This window comes from Gigantopelta aegis, chromosome 8, assembly GCF_016097555.1.
Source record: "Gigantopelta aegis isolate Gae_Host chromosome 8, Gae_host_genome, whole genome shotgun sequence".
NCBI lineage: Eukaryota > Metazoa > Mollusca > Gastropoda > Neomphalida > Peltospiridae > Gigantopelta > Gigantopelta aegis.
In genome coordinates, this window is record NC_054706.1 from 52,405,164 (window position 1) to 52,419,914 (window position 14,751).

General features: G+C 38.4%; 2 long non-coding RNA genes across 2 annotated transcripts; one reads left to right on the forward strand and one right to left on the reverse strand.

Annotated features, from left to right (window-relative positions):
• Positions 1–2,155: 2,155 nt before the first annotated feature.
• LOC121378245 lies at positions 2,156–10,899 on the reverse strand. Its single transcript, XR_005958692.1, has 2 exons — positions 10,646–10,899; positions 2,156–3,496 (listed from the first exon to the last, which is right to left on the reverse strand). It is a non-coding gene; the product is annotated as an uncharacterized LOC121378245 (long non-coding RNA).
• LOC121378244 lies at positions 6,647–8,182 on the forward strand. Its single transcript, XR_005958691.1, has 2 exons — positions 6,647–6,715; positions 7,799–8,182. It is a non-coding gene; the product is annotated as an uncharacterized LOC121378244 (long non-coding RNA).
• Positions 10,900–14,751: the final 3,852 nt, after the last annotated feature.

Here is a 14,751-nt window from a genome sequence, read left to right on the forward strand (position 1 = left end):
AGTGTTGTAGTTGACCCATTTTAAAGGGCGCTTCACATTGGTTTGGGCACACACGCACACACATCTCGTATCCTCCGGAGTTGGGCCCTTCCGCACCACTATACCAACCCATGTCGACTGGACTATACCCTAGTCTGATACTCCTTTCAGACTGATACTCTCTGTATTTACACTTCAACGTCTATCGACTGTCAATCTAGGGGTTTTCTTGACGGGATGCAACCCATCTCGTCCCTTTAAGCTGTGCACCCAAACGGCCTTAACGAGGGCCACTCGTGTGGACATATCGATCGGACTTAGAATAAATTTCAGCACAGCACTACACCTTCAACGTCTATCGACTGTCAATCTAGGGGTTTTCTTGACGGGATGCAACCCATCTCGTCCCTTTAAGCTGTGCACCCAAACGGCCTTAACGAGGCCACTCGTGTGGACATATCGATCGGACTTTAAACTTTTAGATCTGCGTTCAAAATTTTATGTCGAAATTACTTCTTTTTTAAAAATATTATTAAATAGTCCAATCCTCTCTTCTTTCTCTTATTTAATTTTGGACAGTAAATTCTGCCCATTTTCAACCCCCCCCCCCCCCCCCCTCCCTCCATCCCGAGTCAGGCCACCGATCTTATCGGAGGTCGGACTACGGGATGGGCGTGTTCGAAACCCTAGTGGTATATGGGCACGTTAAACTAGTTATCATCATTATCAACATATAAAAGATTCCTTGCTGCTAATTGAAAAAAAGTAGCCCATGAAGTGGCGACAGCGGGTTTCCTCTCTCAATTCTATGTGGTCCTTAACCATATGTTCAACGCCATATAACCGTAAATAAAATGTGTTGAGTGTGTTGTAAAGTAAAACATTTCCTTTTAATAACAAGTCTTACTTGAAAGAAATGTTTTAACAGACTGAGCTACTAAAGAGACGCCTCTTGTCGGTCCGGTCCGACCCCACGTCATATATTTCACTTCTGTCCCGGGACAAGCCCCTAGCTATCCAGAGACAGGCCCCGGGACGGACATGCTCGAAACTCTAGTGGTATATGAGCATGTAAAAAGGTATTCGCACTCGCACTATATTTCACTTTTTAATGATTTTAGCAGGCAGCTTTTGTTGTTATTTTATTGTTATTTTTAAATGTGTCTTTTAATAATTTGGCTGCATGTCTAAGTATCGTATGTAATGAAAAAGAGCCTGCAATGAAAAACAGTAAAAATATGGATCCATTCAGAATTGAAGTTATTTTTTCTTTTTCGTTTTTAAATTTCAAATCAAGGTCTGCTTATCGGGTATTTTACAATTGGTTAGAAATTAAAACCAAGAATATTTTTAATGTATGGTCATAGAAAGGTGTGGTATGTATAAAATGACTAATTGATATGGAAATGCTATCTTAATATCGAGGGCTTCGAAAAATAAACTTTATTTACTCATCAAACTTATTTTGACTGAATACATGCAGGTCTACTTGTAACAACATCGCCACAATTTATAAATTAAATTGTTATATTATGCATGAGAGCTATTATAAGTGGGTGAATCTTAATAAATTGCTTGTATCCATGATTTCCAGATCAAATGGAAGACCGTATATTTTAATGGCTTCAATATATATAAAGTTTGTTTTGTTTAATGACACCACTAGAGCACATTGATTTATTCAGCATTGGCTATTGGATGTCAGATATTTTGTAATTCTAGCAAGTGTTAACGAGGAAACCTGCTACATTTTTCCATTAGTAGCAAAATATGTTTTATATGCACCATCCCCCAGAGAGGATTGCACATACCATGCCATTTTATATACCAGTCGTGGTGCACTGGCCTGGAACGAGAAATAGCCTAATTGGCCCACTGCCGGGAATCGATTCCAGATCGACCGCACATCAGATAAGCGCTTTATCACTGGGCAATATCCTACCCCATCAATATATACTAGTAGTCTTTTACTTTAACATCAACATGTGTTTTCTGTCCATTTCAGAAGTACAGTTTTTTTTTAATCTTAAAATACATGTAGCAACAAGCACCCTGCCCACAATTTAACTCCCTTATAAGAAGCTTATGGCTTTCATTTTCGTTATTAATATATTTATTGCACTTCATGAATTTGTTATATAGCGTATTCTGTTACATTTGAAGTAACAACAAGTGATATTGCTACACTATTTAATGTTTTTCTTTTAATTTTATGAACATACACCAGTTGTATATTTTTGAAACGATTTTTCGTAGATAACGTTTGGTAGTAATAATTCTTGCAGATTGTGGAAATTTCCACATTATTTTTACTAGCATGTTAATCACAAACTTAAAAAAAAAAGTGTATAAAATATTTACATCTTCAGTATTAATTTGAAGTGACCAAAAAATATTACCCACTTTAATTTCAAAACCCTCTACGTTGACCCAAACCAACGTTAAAGACGATCGTATTAAAAAAAAAAAAACGGGGTGAAGTCATTCAGGTTAATTATTATATTTGCATTACAGAACGTCTGTTAGTGTGAGCGGAGTCAATATAAAGTTTAAAACGTATAAAGAATTACAAAAAAACACACACCAAAACCCAAACTTTTAAGCATGTTACACCAGGCGCGTGCGCGGGGGGTGGGGTGGGGGGTGGGTGTCGAAACCCCCCCTGCTCAAGGCGAATTTTTTTTTCATATCCCGATTTTTTACATTCCTGTGAATGGATATGGAAGTACCGAGATGTTATCGGGCTTCGCCAGACACCTCGACCCCCCCCCCCCCCGCAAAATTTCCTGCGCACGCCCCTGTACACATACACATAGACTGTAATACTAGACCAATATTATTGCTAAACATAATTTACGGTATTACGTAACATGAGTACAACAGAATCAGTATAAAACTTATAAACTTATTGGGGACTATTTCATTCATTGTTGCTGTGTTTTGTTTTGTTTTTTAATATTATTTTAAAAACATTTTCAGTATTGAAAATTAATTTTGAAAAGCAGGTACAGCCTTTCATAGGCGAAAACCTTGGACTTTTTGTTAAGGCTAAGACTTTGCCTGTCCATGATTTTATATTTTTCACAATCTGATTAAAGTCAGCTCCACTGGTTCATAACTAGACCAGTAGAGCTGATTTTAATCACTGTATTTTTCGCTTCCTTCAATATATACATGTATATATAATCGGCCTGTCAGTTTCAATATTGGTTGAACCCATTAGACGAAAAAGCAAATTACTGCAATGAAAATAAATGGCAAATTTAACAATAGTGAATGTCATCGTCATTGTTCTATCTGTATGCAGGCAACAAAGCATGTCTTTTAGTCTGCCGATAAACAACCACAATACTGCATTAGTCCGAATCAGAACACGAATGGCTGCCCCTGCGTTTTCCGTGATGTTTCTTTTTCCCGTGATGACCTTTGTGCCCTTTTCCTGAACCTGGTCTGCTCGACCCACACACCTTTCCGAATCCACCGCAACCTCCACCTTTACCACCGCTTTTAAAAAACCCTGTTTAAAATAAATAAACAAGTAATTAGAACTTTGATAAATTTTATTGACTATTTATGATACTATTGTTTCTATTTATTGTTATTATTTTTAATTTCTCTACTCTCAGCCTTTCTTCCGTAAGAAAATATCCTGGACTTCATATCGTTTTTTAACCCCTCGCCCTCTTTTTTTCCACCCAAGCATTTTGTTATGGAAGCTTTTTGGTTCCAATAAACGCATGGCATCCAGCTTCCTGAAATTGTCTATTGTTTTATATATAGATTGAAGGAAATGTTTTATTTAATGACGCACTCAACACATTTTATTTACGGTTATATGGCGTCAGACATTTGGTTAAGGACCACACATATATAGAGAGGAAACCCGCTGTCGCCACTTCACGGGCTACTCTTTTCGATTAGCAGCAAGGGATTTTTTTATATGCACCATCCAGCATTTAAGATAGTACATACCACGGTCTTTGTTACACCAGTTGTGGAGCACTCGTATATAAATGATCCACGCCAGTAATACACCCCCGAACACCTGATATAATCAGTGTTGTGACAGTGATTCATGAGTATATGTCATCACAGCTGTACTTATGCTCTGTCCTGTGCTTATTTTGATTCAGTAAACTAGTCTTAGAGTGGCAGTCCTCTTTGCGATGCTAAGAAATATCCAGTTAAGGAACTCGGGAGTGGCTGTCCTCTTATAGATGAGGCACTAGATAGAGATTCATTGAATCGATCACTATTTTGCCAAATGCCCATTCGACTCGACATGCTCATGAAGAGATACGGCCCTAGTCATGTATTACGGTCTTGTTCAGATTTTATTGACAGTACAATGTATTTCATTTCTACTGGGTGTTGCAGTTGTTAAAGTTCTGTGTAATTCAGATAAGGCCTTCAACAATTACATTTTTTTTTTAATATACCCTCTCCCAAATGTATCGTTTTGTAACACTGAGATCCCCCACACCTCCACCTCTTTCAATAGTACAGTATTCATATTACAATACAGTATGTTAAAGGGTTTATGGGAATCAGGCAGTTGAATAGTTCATATAGACGGGTTTTTCCGATTGTCGCCCAGCAGTTTATGACGTTGTCGATAGATGGCGTAACAGTACGGCCGCCATCAAGGGAGTGAAATTCACACAATAATAACATGTAACGGCATTGCAGCTGGGTGCAATTTCTGTCTTCATGACTTTTTTGGAAACTTTTGCAAGAGCAAAACCAGTCTCTCAGATAATTCAACCTCATTTAAAGATTGTATATTCACATCAATATTGGTGGAAATCTGTGAATGATTAAAAACATAAATAATAAAGCACCTGTACACACCAATACAAAAGCATAGGGAATACATTAAACACACGTAAGTGTAAATAATTTTGATGGTTATTAAGTGAAACTTTACTGAATGCATCCTAAAATATAGAAAAGTATTTCAGTTATGTACATTTGTAGAAAACGTGGTGTACCATTTTAAAAAAAGAAAGACTCGCCTTAGATCTAGAGTAGATCTATGTCAACGTTTAGCTGTTACTATTATTAGCTCTGGGATATTCCAGATGTGTCATCACATGGGGTTGAAGTGGGGTGCAGTTAACACTGCCAAATATTGATCTCTTATTTATTTTTATTTCATTTATTTTTTTTATATACATACGAGCTATTATGGTGTGTGATAAAAATTATAAATAAATAATTTACTGACGTAACACGCATGCATGCCACACCGAAAATCGCACCCCCACCCATTTCTTCGCATTTTTTAAATAATAATAATAATTTTTTTATTATTATTTTTTATATTATTAATTAATAAATAAATAATAATAAAAATAAATAAAATAAAATAATTATTTATTTGTTATTTTATAATTATAAAATATTTTTTTAAATTATTATCTTTTGTTTCTTGGAAAAAAATTAAATTAAATTAATCATCCACAATATACTACACTAAATTACCCCTAAAATGCGCCTCTGATTAGTCATAAAATTTTCTATATACTATACCGTATACGCAAATATTTTCGCGGCTAAAATAATTCGCGATCAGGCTTTCATTTTACATTTTCGCGAGGAATTATTTTCGCGACTGTGTCCCCCGATAATAAAATAAAAATTACCCATATTTTATTTGCCAAACTGGTTTCAATGACGATTTCATGCACATACTTGGACATGTTCACTATGCTGTCAGCGAGACCATTAACCATTACCAATATTTATGTCTGTCCTGGGCCCGATCTCTGGATAACCAGTGAGACGTCAATGTTGTATGTATGTCTGATAAGACTATTGTCAAGTTATCGATGGGACACGCACATGCAATACAGAACATTGAAAAACGCAAATATCATAAGAAATAACTTTTCATTATTGGTGATACTCACAAACTTCCATTTAAGGTTACAAAGAAAACAAACAAAACTGAGATTACGTAACAACAGACTTGCACCCAAATGTGTGTCATTTGGATCAAATCCATGTGACCAGGCAGGTTTACAGAATCACGTGACCTTGCGGACAACTGACTGCTTGATTCTGATATGGGTTGGGCGTGTAGAGATAAGACTATATATTATAAGGTAAATAATAATATACCAAATCGGAAATAAGTTCGCGCGTAATTAAATTCGCGGTGCTAACAACGTGTTCGCGATGTTCGCGGTATATTTTATTCGCGAACATATTTGCGTATACGGTAGTTAATTACAAAACGAATCCCTTTTGACACTTACTGGTGATGCCCAAGACGAGTACAAACAGAAGCTTAGGCTGGCGGGGCGGGGTCTGATACCCTCATCCGCCGAGGCAAAAATATTGTTTTAAAGTTCGGTATATTAGGTTATACAAGTGTCCAGGGAAATTATATTTGCTTGCATAAGTTTAAATTATTCGTTATTATGCTTTTATATTCGCGTGTATTTATATACATGCTATATTATTTACGTTTTTAATGATTAATACACTTCCACCAACTTTGATATGAATCAACAATCTTTAAATGAGGTTGTATTATTCGACATCCTGGTTTTGCTTTCACAAAATGTACTGAAAAGGTAATAAATACTGAAAATGCACCCAGATGCAATGCCTTCACATGTTATTATTGTGAGTTTCACTCCCTTAATGGCGGACCGAATCACGTGATTCTAAACATTGCCGCGCACAGTACTTTGACGTCACTGGCCAATAAACCCGTCTATACAGCTACGTGAGTTACTATAATATTTAGGATGCAGATTTATTGTTGCGTGACACATGTATGCTGTTGTCTGAAGTAAATTATTCTTTATATATCGTGCTTACTTGACCTTACCAAAAGCATACTGTGGTTTTTGTCATGGCTCTGGAAAGAAGGAAATAGTTTATTTAACGACGCACTCAACACATTTTATTTACGGTTATATGGCGTCGGACATATGGTTAAGGACCACACATATATTGAGGGAGGAAACCCGCTGACGCCACTTCATGGGCTACTCTTTTTGACTATATGCACCATCCCATAGACAGGATAGCACATACCACAGCCATTGATGTACCAATCGTGGTGCACTGGCTGGAGCGAGAAATAGCCCAATGGGCCCACCGACGGGGATCGATCCCAAACCGACCGCGCATCAAGCGAGCGCTTTACCACTGGGCTACGTCTCGCCCACGTATGGCTCAGGGTTCATGAATATATTGTAATTCATAATTCACGACCGGCCTTGGTGGCGTCGTGGTTAGGCCATCGGTCAACAGGCTGGTAGGTACTGGGTTCGGATCCCAGTCGAGGCTTGGGATTTTTAATCCAGATACCGACTCCAAACCCCGAAAGAGTGCTCCGCAAGGCTCCATGGGTAGGTGTAAACCACTTGCACCGACCAGTGATCCATAACTGGTTCAACAAAGGCCATGGTTTGTGCTATCCTGCCTGTGGGAAGCGCAAATAAAAGATCCCTTGCTGTTAATCGGAAAGAGTAGCCCATGAAGTGGCGACAGCGGGTTTCCTCTCAAAATCTAACGCCATATAACCGTAAATAAAATGTGTTGAGTGCGTTGTTAAATAAAACATTTTTCTTTCTTTCTTTCATAATTTACACTCCTCCCCTAACACACACACACACACACACACACACACACACACGAGTGGCATATACATAAGATAGTGGAATAGACGTAATTAAGAAGGTGATTTTTTTTTTTTAATGGTGTTTAAAAAAATCTGTAGTAATGTTGCCCAAGTTTTTAAGTACAAAAATAGTTAAATAATTCATGTGAAAGTCCATATATTTTTTTTTTTTTTTGGCAGAAGTCAGAACAGTTACGCGTGGCCCTAAAAACCAAAATCGCCATTCAAGAACATTTGGAGCATTATACCAAAAAGCGTTGGAAGATGCCAGCAAATTGAGGAACCAGTAATGCATTATATTCGTCTTCTTACACACACCCGTTGATGAGACCATCATTCGTTATTTTTGATAACTCCTAGGTTATGACCAGGTCGCCAGTGTCATGCCATGGAAAACACTATCGAAATGGATCACTAAGTAACATACAAGTTAACTTGAAATTGACTTGCCTGTGACGTATTATAAGTAAACTATAAGCGCTAGGACCGTAAATATGTTTTAAATGTATTAAAAGTTTGGGGGTTTTTGAAGATGCATGTATGTAATAAATAGAATACTACATTCGTGTTCGTTAGATACCATTTATCTTACGAATTATTTTAAAACGTATCTAACGAACGAAAGTAAGTTTCCATCAAGATGTGTGTGTATATTATCTTCAGACTGGGGGGAAGTGGGAGGGGGCAGTGCCGATTGGCAAGCGATGAGCCATTAATGGCTTCATCGATGGCCCACTGTCATTTTGAGCGGGCAGTCCACGTTGGCTCATTGGTGGCTAATCACTGGTGTTGTCTAATTAATAGCTCAGTATGTTGCTCTTTATAGCGTTGGTACGACAGTAAAGTCCGACTTAGCTGTTCCGACCAAAATCAACGTTCGACAAACGTGCCAACGCCGTCTAGGTATAGCCTACATATAATATAATAAAGTAAAGTTTGTTTTGTTTAACGACAGCACTAGAGCACATTGATTTATTAATGATGACAAACATTTGGTAATTTTAACAGACCAATATTCTTCAGAAAACCCCCCCGCTACAATGGGTTTCTGTATGCACTTTCCCACAGACAGGACAACACATACCATGGGTATCTAATAAGATCCAACCCTGTTCAGACAGGATCCATTATTCGACCTTGTTGGATATTAAACCTATTGAAAACAACCACATTTACAACGAGTCAATTACTGATTTTTTATTTTTTTTTACAATTGAACACAATAGTTCTATCTAAAACGCGTTTGACCAAAGCCATGCAACCCGGGAAGGTGTAGTAGCGTTACAATACCGGATGACGTTGTTTTTGGTGCTATATAGAACTTGCTGGAGACACATGTTTGATGGATGGCATTATTGTCAAGAGAAAGAGACCACTGGGCAGAACAGAGGTGTTGATCCAGACAACGGACTCCATGGAAACACTGACCACACACGTACACCTGCACTCGGAAATTTTGGCGACAAAACCATTTACGCAGTTGGAGCTCTTTTCATGAAAAGTTCCATGAGAGAATGGAATAATGTGTGTTTACAAGTTGTGCACTGGCGTAGCTGGGGTTTCCAAATATGTGTACCCAATGCTGGGTCAATAACATGTGAAGCTCGTTGGACGATGGCGAGGAGCGCTTAAGAGTCCCAGTGGCGGATCAAGAAAATCAATTTTGAGGGGTGGGGTGAGTGGGCTGAATGCCAAGGGAACATAGGGGGAGTTTTGGAGGGTGATCGTAAAAAAAATGAAAATTAATATATAATAAAATTATAACTGTCGCAAAATTTAGGGGGAGGACGGGCCCCTGCCCCCCCCCCCCCCAGATCCTCCTCTGAGTCCCCTTAAGACTCTACTCACACCCAACGTGAAATTAAAAAAATTAGATGTGTTGAGAAGCAGTTTCCAGCATTATACGAATAGAGTTTTAAAAAAAACCCAGCAACACACAAACCCCCCAAAAACAAACACAAACGACACCACTAGAGCACATTGATTTATTAATCATCGGCTATTGGATGTCAAACATTTGGTAATTCCGACAGTCTTAGAAAGAAAAGCCGCTACATGTTTTCTATTAGTAGCAAGGGATGTTTTATATACACCATCCCACAGACATGATAGCACATACCACGGCCTTTAATACCAGTTGTAGTGAACTGGCTGAAACTTGAAATAACCCATCTTGTCCACCGACGGGGATCGATTCCAAACCGACGGCACATCAAGTGAACGCTTTATCATTGGGCTACGCCTCACCCCCACAAACAAAAAACACAATAAACAACAAATAACCACTTTGTAAACGTATTTTAAAATAGCGTTATGTATTTATATTTATATTTATATTTATAATGGCAGCAGTAGACTCATTTGAGCAGCGAGTTCCATGGATGAAGCTTCACTGTCAGCATTGCCTGTCTGTGGGAAAGTTCACATAAAAGATCCCTTGCTGCATTAAAAAAAAAAATGAAGCGGGTTTCCTCTAATGACTACGTATTAGTATTACCAAATGTTTGACATCCAATAGCCGATGATTAATTAATCAATGTGCTCTAGTGGTGTCGTTAAACAAAACAAACTTTTTAACTTCGATATGTAATTTTAGTCATCACAAAGGATCCGTATGTCATAAACACGTTACCATGATAGCAAACTCTGGATAATCCAATCACCAATTTTCAAATGTATAATACATGTATTTCAAGCATTTCAAATATCTACCAGAAATTCACAGAACACTAGAATTTATGTTACATTCTATCAGTTTGCTAATCATAAGACCTACACGGATTAATGCCACATTCTTAATACTATATACATTGTAATTCATTTGCACAATATTTCCCCCGTTTTTAATCAAAATGTTTATAAATATTTTGGTTGGGTGGCTGGAGAATAATTACATTGTAGGCCCCTATAGATATATATTATTTTGTATAAGCCTTTTAGGGATACATTTTTGTTAGGGGATGGATGGGCCTTAGTGTAAATTATTTACATATAAATCATTCTCTTAATTAAAACCAGCCTACTTACCTTTAGAACCTCCACAACCCATTTTTATGTCTTCTTCGTTCACCTCGGATATTCTTAAGTGATTAAGGTGGACAAATATCAACTGGTGACGGCACGTGTGACGTTGATGTTAATTTAATACATTCAAGTTTATGCTGTCTGTTCACTCCCAGACTTGCGCCAATGATGTTTGTGTGAAGAACTTCGCTAACGTATTGTGAGCTCCATTTGGTGCATAAAGCACCGTTGTCATGTACATAGCTGTAACTGACAACAAATATGACCTTGAATAAAAATCAGAGTACGTCAACGCCCTTACAGGACAATTAAACATGTATTGGTTAGCCCAAAGGACATTCAATGAGCAATAAATTTTGGCTTTATTTAGAGCTGCTAGTGGTTACAGTTGGCAAACAGGGTTAGAAGTATTTGCAGACTGGTAGATAGGTAGAGAGAGAGAGAGAGAGAGAGAGAGAGAGAGAGAGAGAGAGAGAGAGAGAGAGAGAGAGAGAGAGAGAGAGAGAGAGAGAGAGGGATACAGACAGACAGAGAGAGAGAGGAGAGAGAGAGGGATACAGAGAGAGAGAGAGAGGGAGACAAACAGACAGAGAGAGAGAGAGAGAGAGAGAGGGATACAGACAGAGAGAGAGAGAGAGAGAGAGAGAGAGAGAGAGAGAGAGAGAAGATTGGTAAATGTTTTACTCGTTGCCCGACTAATCTTTGCAGATGGTTTAACAGATTAGTCTCCAACCACCCGTGTGATGTCTATTTACGGCCTACGCAATCTTTCACACCTTACTTTTCGGTACTTCATGGAGACAAAAGAAAGGAATATTTGTTTAACGTCTCCCCAAGTACATTGTAGACGTTACAGGTATTTGATATCTAACGTTGTTATTTCGATACTTCGTCATTAAAACGAACATTCCATTAGTTGACAAACTACAGTTTAAACGTTCAGGCAAGGGGAGGGTGTTGGGGGTGCGCCCCATCCCAAATTCGAAGTGCCTCGAAATGACCATTGATTGTTCAGCAGATGAAAGAAGGAAGGATGGAAATGTTTTATTTAACGACGCACTCAACATATTTTATTTACGGTTATATGGTCAGCAGATGAATACAATGCATTTATTGGATGTTAGTGAGGAACATGTAACTGGCTAGCTTGATATTTCTGTGGAATATTACCATGTACATAATATATATTAGTGTACGTTACATTCCATGCCATCCCTCAATGCTGCAGATGCCTTTTAAAAATGTTACACCCCCTTCCTAGAAAAATACTGCATTCGCGCTTCACATTGCTATTAGGCCACTTGTATTTGGTATTAAAGCCGCTGGCCCTAGTTTACAAAATACTTACCTTTTTGGTTTAAATTTGAGCTAAATACCAGGACGACCGGAAACATGCTGGATATGCCGTAATTAATAATGTAATGTTAATGTTTGATGGATTGACCGATTGATAGAAACATTTTATTGCATAAACACACACCCACACACCCACACACACACCACCACCACCGCCACATTTCTGTGATCGGACTAGAACCACCTAGATCTCGTATTACCCCACTGTGCCTCAGATGAGCGCTCTACCACTAAGCTATACCCGCCTCTGTTATAATGACATTACGTCACGCCATTGTCCGCCGCTTGCAAACGAAGTTTGTTTTACAGAACCATCAACATCGGTCTAAAAATAAACACGTGTGCGTGTGTACTGTCCATGTGCGTGCGTGTGTGTATGTGTTGTTTACAAATGTACTGAGGTGTTTTTAAACAATGATCCTTTTTCTTCTCGTATTCGATTTGAAACAAGAACAAAACACTTGCATGGTATCACTAAACGTCTGAATTGGACATGGGCGGTGATGAGTGTGGGTGGGTGGGTGAGATGAAAGCAACGTCAAGAAAAGTTTTTTTTGTGAACGACACCACTAGAGCACGTTGATTTATTAATCATCGGCTATTGGATGTCAAACATTTGGTAGTCTTAGATAGGATACCCGCTACATTTTCCTATTAGAAGCAAGGGATCTTTTATATGCACCATCCCACAGACAGGATAGCACATAAAACAACCTCTGATATACCAGTGCACTGGATGGAGCGACAAATAGGCCAATGAGCCCTCCGACGGGGTCAACGTTAACAATGATCGATCTAAGAGAAGGATTTATGTTTTGTTTATTTGATTTTAATTTTTGTGTGTGTATGCGTGCGTGTGTTTTTAGTGTACGTATGTGTATATTTTTAATACAGCGGAATCCAGGCTAATGTCCTATTTTTAACAAATCACTGATCTAGCTCGAGTGTCTTCCGACTCAAAACCATCAAAACATGTTTGATTTTGTAGTCTGCGTTTACTCCATTTCTTCATCTTCGGGTTCCGACTGGGGAACAAGAATGAGTCGGAATGACACTCAAAGTTTTAACTCTGCAACCGTTTTCCGCTTTCCAGCAAGCATACTCTACTGTCGCCATCTTTAGTCACAATTAACTTGTATCGGAATGACTTGTTGATGTAGGCCTACCAATCGTGCGGAATTGATTGGTACGGGGAAACCCCGTTGAAAGAAAGAAAGAAATGTTTTATTTAACAACGCACTCAACACATTTTATTTACGGTTATTTGGCGTCAGACATATGGTTAAGGACAACACAGATATTGAGAGAGGAAACCCGCTGTCGCCACTTCATGGGCTACTATTTTCGATTAGCAGCTAGGGATGTTTTATATGCACCATCCCACAGACAGGATAACACATACCACGGCCTTTGATATAACACTATTAACAGTCGTGGTGCACTGGCTGGAACGAGAAATAGCCCAATGGGCCCACCGACGGGGATCGATCCCAGACCGATCGAGCGCTTTACCACTGGGCTACATCCCGCCCCTAAACCCCGTCGAGTTCATATCCTATAAGACTTCGCGCCTCAGGCGAGTGCTCTACCTACAAAGCTGATATTTTTTATGTACACAACACAAAACATTCCAAGATAACTAAACGTACGATATGGGTAGCGGCTGTGATGAGTAAAATATATCCTCCACTTTATAAATGTCAGAACCCTTTCTGGAAGTCAGAATATGTGGCAATGACCGCTGTACAAGAACGCACTATAGTGGTCAAAACGTTGATATATGTGTTCTGACATCTAACTCATCCCACCCCTCCAAATACAATGTGTAAATATAAACAAAAATGCATATATCGTATGTATTCTCTACGTGGCGAATCATAGGCATATTTTAGTCCTCATCAGAACCCTTTCTGGAAATCAGTATATGAGGCAATGACCGCCATACAAAAAAGCACTATAGTGGTGAAAACATTGGTATACGTGTTCTGACATCTACTTCACACCACCCCACCCCTTCAACTTAAATGTGTACGCATAAACCAAAATGTATCTAGCGTATGTACAAAATGTATCTAGCGTGTGTACTCACTGCGTGGGCGAATCATGGACACATTTATTTTAGTCCTTGGCCCAAATATTTGGTAAATAAATGAAAAAATTATTTTGGGGCCGAATTCTCCCAGAACTATTTTTGACGAATGGCGAGTCATAAGTGGTCGAATAAACACAGTTTTTGGTACATAACGGATAGGGATCACTCACAGAGGGTCTCCTCCACTCTATAAATATCAGAAGAACCCTTTCTGGAAGTCAGTATATGAGGCAATAACCGCCATACGAGAAAGCATTATAGTGGTGAAAACACTGATATACGGGTCATTCTACAGAAAGTGTCACTTTTATGTCCCTGCACAATTTTTTATTTATATATAGAAAACTAAATTTGTTGTCTTTAACGATACTTTATTAATAATATCATCCTGTCACAGCATGTTTTCTCTCTGGTAATCAGCTTTGATAAGAGATTTTATTCGAGATTAGTGTAAAATGTCATTGGTGTCACCTGTCCCTAGCATAACACTATACATAACAAGCACTGTTAAAATATATAACAGAAGACATAACACTGAATACTTTTAATGTAATACGTACTGATGGCCGACTTACTCACTAAAGAAGGAATCTTGTAAATATGTTCCGCATTCAAAAGATGGTGGGCAATATAAGCTTGTCCCTGGAGTTTTATATCATTG